Here is a 6,471-nt window from a genome sequence, read left to right as displayed (position 1 = left end):
AAGCAAAACACCACAGTTTTTCAATATTTTACTATGTTCTTACCTCAACTTAGATGAATGAATACATGCCTATCTTTTTTCAATATGTGCACTTCATCTTTGCACCGCGTGTCATGAATGTGTTAGCATTTAGCCTAGTCCCATTTATTCCTTAGGATCTAAACAGGGAAGAATTTAGAAGCCACAATACACTTCCATGTTTTCCCCATTCAAAGACAGTAGTTACACGAGTAAGTATGGTTGCACAAAGTAAAACGTGATTTTTAAGTGAATAAAAATGAGAACTATATTGTATGGCGGAAGAGCACTTGGTTTGCAGCACTTCGGCCTCTGGCGCAGTATACTGCGCGCTGGGGTCGAGGTGCTGCGGGGTAGGTGCTCTTCCTCCATGCATTGAAGATAGATGGTTATGTGTTGATTTGTCTGGGATGAGGTGGGAACATAGCAAAATATTAAAAATTGTGGTTTTCCTTTAAGTCAAAAGTGTAGGCCTATTTGTCAGCGTTCCACACTCTGTCTCAGTCGTGCAACGTGCAACTGCCTGCCAATGTGCAAGTGTGAATTTGAATTTCCTTTCGCGACACAAATCACATCACACCCAATAATTCAATCGCCCTTGCTTTTTTTCCCCACTCCAACATTTCAATTATTGCCCACTAAAAGCTGCACAGATATATTTGCTTACCTGCTCTGGTCTGAACGAGTTGATGAATGAAAACAGCACCCTCACTGGTTGACTGGCTCAAAGTATTTTGAGTATTTTAAAAATACAAAAATACGCATCTTAAATGTATTTAAATACAAATTACATTTAATTTTTTTTAAAGGGTTTAAAATACAAAATACTATTTTGTATTTCAAATACGTATTTTAAATACATGTATTTGAAATACTGCCCATCCCTGCACATAGGCACAAGCTGTATGAGGCTTTAAAAATGAGTTGTTGCTTTACATGAGTATTACTAACGAGAATCAAGTTATTTGTCTTTTTGATTAAAATGTTGTATTATTATTTTTAATAAATATTTACAGTTATTTAAGTTATAATTATAATAAAAAGCAAAAATGCATTTAAAATGCCATTTTATTGTAATATGACAGACTTCCGGGTTAAGACCCGCCCACTTCCGGTTCCATCCGAATACAAATACAGATACAAATAATTTTGAGACTGTTACAGATACAAATACAGATATAAATACTGACTCTGCTGCACACCCCTAAACACAAGGATGAGTAAGTGATTACAGAATTTCCATTGAATAATCTCTTTAAGTTGGGCCTTCAGTTGTGTCAAGGATGTTTAAGTCTTCATCATATCACCTCTGCAAGCCTCTAAAATCAAATAATGAAATACATTACCATTGACTTCCATAGTAGGAAAAAAATTGGAAGTAATTTGATAAATGATGAAGAAAATATTTTGAAAAATGATAATTAGCACACAGTTGTAGTAGCTATTAAATTCCATCATTTTTATTCCTACTATGGAAGTAAATGGTCACTATCAGCTGTGGGTTTACCATCATTCCTCAAAATGTCTTCGTCCGTGTTAATAAAAAAAAAATGCATACAGGTTTTAAACAACACCAGGATGAGTAAATGATGACAGAATTTTCATTGAACTATCCCTTTGTGTTGTGCCTTCAGTTGTGTCAAGGATGTTTAAGTCTTCATCATATCACCTCTGCAAGCCTGTAAAGCAAATAATGAAATACATTACCATTGACTTCCATAGTAGGAAAAAAATATTTCGGAAGTGTTTTGATAAATGATGAAGAAAATATTTTGAAAAATGATAATTAGCACACAGTTGATGGTACCTATTAAATTCATCATTTTTTTATTCCTACTAGGGAAGTCAATGGTCACTATCTGTTGTGGGTTTACCATCATTCCTCAAAATATCTTCTGTTGTGTTATTCAGAAAAAACTAATGCATACAGGTTTAAAACAACACGAGGATGAGTAAATGATGACAGAATTTTCATTGAACGTTCTCTTTAAGTTGTGCCTTCAGTTGTGTCAAGGATGTTTAAGTCTTCATCATATCACCTCTGCAAGCCTGTAAAGCAAATCATGAAATACATTACCATTGACTTCCATAGTATGGGCTGAATTTTGTGTCAATATTATTCAATCAAACATACAGTATTTGAGAGCAAAACTATTAAATTGTTGTAAAAAAAATTAATTCGCATTTAAAAAATGTTATCTTAAAATTATTTTAGTTACAAAATACAGGAATTGTTAACCAAATTTTTTGCAATATGAATTTTTCTTTGAGTAATTTCATCGCGTGTCCCTACATTTTGCTCTCTGCTACGCTGTTTTTGTTTGCGGATCAAAAATCTTTGCTTTTGAGTCAAAAAGTTTTGGATGCAAGTTACAAGCGTATCAGTGGGCGGGATCAACCGAATGAAAGACCCGTTTCTATTGGCCACTACAGTCACCATTTGGCCACGCCCACCACGGAAGTCTGCCTGTAGAACGAGGAGAGCGAGGCTGTGCTATGGAGAGCGGCATATTGTTTGTAAGGTACGAAAGATCATTTAATGTCATAAACTCTGTGGAATGTGTATAAAAATGAATAGCTTGTGTGCAACTATCCATATGTTTTAATCTCTCTTATCTAAATATGCAATGTTAGTTATTAGCATTAGCTTCCGGAGGCTATTGCGTCCAGAGTTTGCTTTATACAGCTAATTCTTACACAGATATTAATAGCACGCTTTTATTAGTAAGTTAATCACTTACTGCATACGGACATAAAAAAATATTAATATTACATATTATGTAATTGCACGACTATATTTTCCCCAAGTTAGTTTTACATTGGAAGTTCTCAGTGTTGATACTGCTTAAATATTACTTAATACGTGAAGAATTAATCCTGTAATGGCACTTATGTAAATGTTTATGTATTCAAACAATATCCAGTTGAAGAAATTTGAATGTATGTTTATTCACATAGCAGATGCCTTTTATTCAAATCCATTTACAAATGAAAAAAGCAGTTAAGGCCGGTTTTCTGGACAGGGAATAGCTTAAACCAGGATTAGGTCTTAGTTTAATTAGGAAATATAACAAGGTTTAACAAACATGCCTTACTAAAAACATTACTTGCGTGCATTTTGAGGCAAAACAAAATGCACTGATGTATTTTAAGTAGTTTTCAGTTTTGACAGCTCTTACATTTATTTTAGTCTAGGACTAGTCTAATACCTGTCCGGGAAACCGCCCCAAAATGTTTTGTCCAAAGGCCCATGTAATGTTTAGTAAGACATTTAATATACAACACTTGTTTTGTATCTCAGTAATTTGTATTTATTTCTCAGATGATTCTTCACTAGAGGTTACATTGAAGTCAGGCAATGACAGGAAGGATGGCTGGGGATTCCAAGATCTGATAAAAAAAAAGTTACATGAAGATACTTGGACAACTCATGGGACCAAAGAGCTGTAAGCAGAATAATTTAGAGTACAGTTTTCAAATGAAAGGACGTTGGTCACCTCACCAAATACAGTAAATGACTTTTATTAGACAGAAATCTTTCTTTTGAAACCCATATCTCACATCACAAAAGCAGCCTTCTTCCAGCAGAACATATCAATCGTCTCCGATGTGAAGAACCTTGTTCATGCATTTATGACATCTAGAGTAGATTACTGGGTGGTTCTCCTGCATCCTTAATTAATAGGCTACAATACGTGCAAAATCCCAGCTGCTAGAGTTCTTACAAGGTCACGCAAGTTCATATAACCCCAAATTTAGCATCTCTACAATAGTTACCAGTTAAATTCTGTATCGATTACAAAATATTGCTACTCACTTATAAGTCCCAAATGGTTTAGCTCCTACAGACAGAACTTCTAGTATGCTACAAACAATCATGCTCCTTAATATCTCAAAACTCCAGACTTTTAGTAGTTCCTCGGATAGCAAAATCTACCAAAGCAGGGCAAGTTTTTTTCCACCTATGGAAACTGTGGAACAGCCTTACTGACACTGTTCAGACACTCCCTCCCAGTTTAAATCTAACTTAAAGACACCTCTTCAGTGTGCATAAACATAATTTCATCCTGTAACTTTGCATTAAGTTTATAAATAACTTTTTTTTAAATTATCCTTAACCTAAAAAGCTCTAAACAGCAGCTATGGAAATTTTCTCTATTTGCTTTTTTTTAAACTTCAGATTACACCAGCTCCAGTCTAGATCCTGTCTCTATCCGATGACCCTACACATAAGGAAAGTTGACATCGGCCATCACGAGGACTTCAAAACTGTTCAAAGCACTATACAAATAAATGTGAACAAAATTGAATTGTTTGAAGTCAACAGCAGAGATGAGGATGCCACACAATGCATCCTCTCCACAACAGATCTTGCATTACAAAGTGATATTGACATCTTTCTTGGCCTCTCTGATTACAATCCTCCCAATCATTCCTGCAACACAAGAAGCACACATTACTTTTATGTCACAATCACAGTTTGTCATTAAAGTCTGGTCTACCTGCTACTTTTAAAAGATCTTCGTATCAAAATTTCTTAATTATTGGATTTTATTAATTAATTTTGTTTAGTTACCAATATATTTATTTACATTTACACATTTTTTCATATTCATTCATTTTATCCTAAACTATTTTGCTTGTTTCATTACTGCAGATTATTTATGTTGGGTGATGCATTGTCTTTATAAGTAGATATAGGTATATCAGTGGTCTCCTCCGGCTAAAGATTTTTGATAATGTCATAAGACAAAGAAGCATTGTGTAATACTTTATATGTTGTTTAAAATATGGGTAACACTTTACAATAAGGTTCATTAGTTAACATTAGTTAACTACATTAATAACATGAACTAATAATGAACTGCACTTATACAGCATTTATTCATCTTTGTTAATTTCAACAATTACCAATACTTTTATAAAAATTTTGTTAATGTTAGTTAATGCACTGTGAACTAACATGAACAAGCAAATAAAGCTTTATTTATATTAACTAACGTTAACAAAGATTAATAAATACTGTAACAAATGTATTGCTCATAGTTTGTTCATGTTAGTTAATACATTAACTAATATTAACTAATGAACCTTATTGTAAAGTGTTACCAAAATATGTTACAAGACAAGTCAGACAGACCATTGACAGTGCAGCTAAGATTATTCAATAAACCATTTTTATTTTATTCTTTATCATTTTGTCCCTTGCCTGATGCTCTCATCTCTGTACCTTGTGGTTGAGTAAAAGCATTAACTCACCACAGAGTTGTCTATCTTTGAGCAATGGACAAAGTCATTTTCCTGACTAGAGAGGTCTAGTGAAACTAAGAACTAGTGAACTGGACTTGCTCCTTGTATCGGTTTAATCTAACATTTTTGGCATAGTCATATTTGGATCTATCAATGTCATTAAATGCCCACCTGATCTTACTCTATTATATGTCATAACTGCTATGCTAGAATTAATTGTATAAAATAATTGTATAATTTATCATTTCTATTCAAAAAAAGAAATACTAATTTAGTAGTCAATTACGCAAAAATATTCAGCCTGCAACAGCAAACTTGCAAGATTGCGTCACATCATGAGTACATTTTATGTCCGTATGCAGTAAGTGATTAACTTACTAATAAAAGTGTGGTATTAATATCTGTGTAAGACTTAACGTTAGCTGGATAAAGCAAACTCTGGACGCAATAGCCTCCGGAAGCTAATGCTAATAACTAACGTTGCATATTTAAATAAGAGAGATTAAAACATATGGATAGTTATACACAAGCTATTCATTTTTATACACATTCCACAGAGTTTATGACATTAAATTATCTTTTGTACCTTACAAACAATATGCCGCTCTCCATAGCAGAGCATCGCTCTCCTCGTTCTACAGGCAGACTTCCGTGGTGGGCGTGGCCAAATGGTGACAGTAGGGGCCAATAGAAACGGGTCTTTCATTCAACAAGGTTGATCCCGCCCACTGAGACACTTGTAACTTGCATCCAAAACTTTTTGACTCAAAAGCAAAGATTTTTGATCCGCAAACAAAAACAGCGTAGCAGAGAGCAAAATGTAGGGACACGCGATGAAATTACTCAAAGAAAAATTCATATTGCAAAAAATTTGGTTAACAATTACTGTATTTTGTAACTAAAATAATTTTAAGATAACATTTTTTAAATGCGAATAAATTTTTTTTACAACAATTTAATAGTTTTGCTCTCAAATACTGTATGTTTGATTAAATAATTTAGACACAGAATTCAGCCCATACCATAGTAGGAAAGAATATTTCGGAAGTTTTTTGATAATTGATGAAGAAAATATTTTGAAAAATGATAATTAGCACACAGTTGATGATACCTATTAAATTCCATCATTTTTTTATTCCTACTATAGAAGTCAATGGTCACTATCTGCTGTGGGTTTACCATCATTCCTCAAAATATCTTCTT

At 33.5% G+C, this 6,471-nt stretch overlaps 1 long non-coding RNA gene across 2 annotated transcripts; it reads left to right on the top strand.

Moving 5' to 3' along the window:
* The first annotated feature begins 2,115 nt into the window (after window positions 1–2,115).
* On the top strand, window positions 2,116–5,214 carry LOC129435325 (uncharacterized). 2 transcript variants are annotated; one of them, XR_012369456.1, is made up of 3 exons: window positions 2,116–2,540; window positions 3,341–3,464; window positions 4,199–5,214. It is a non-coding gene; the product is annotated as an uncharacterized lncRNA (long non-coding RNA). The 2 variants fall into 2 exon arrangements; XR_012369455.1 differs by lacking the exon at window positions 2,116–2,540 and having other exon boundaries at window positions 2,733–3,464.
* Window positions 5,215–6,471: the final 1,257 nt, after the last annotated feature.

The sequence above is a fragment of the Misgurnus anguillicaudatus genome, chromosome 5 (assembly GCF_027580225.2).
Source record: "Misgurnus anguillicaudatus chromosome 5, ASM2758022v2, whole genome shotgun sequence".
Lineage (NCBI taxonomy): Eukaryota > Metazoa > Chordata > Actinopteri > Cypriniformes > Cobitidae > Misgurnus > Misgurnus anguillicaudatus.
This window is presented reverse-complemented; position numbering and strand designations above follow the sequence as displayed.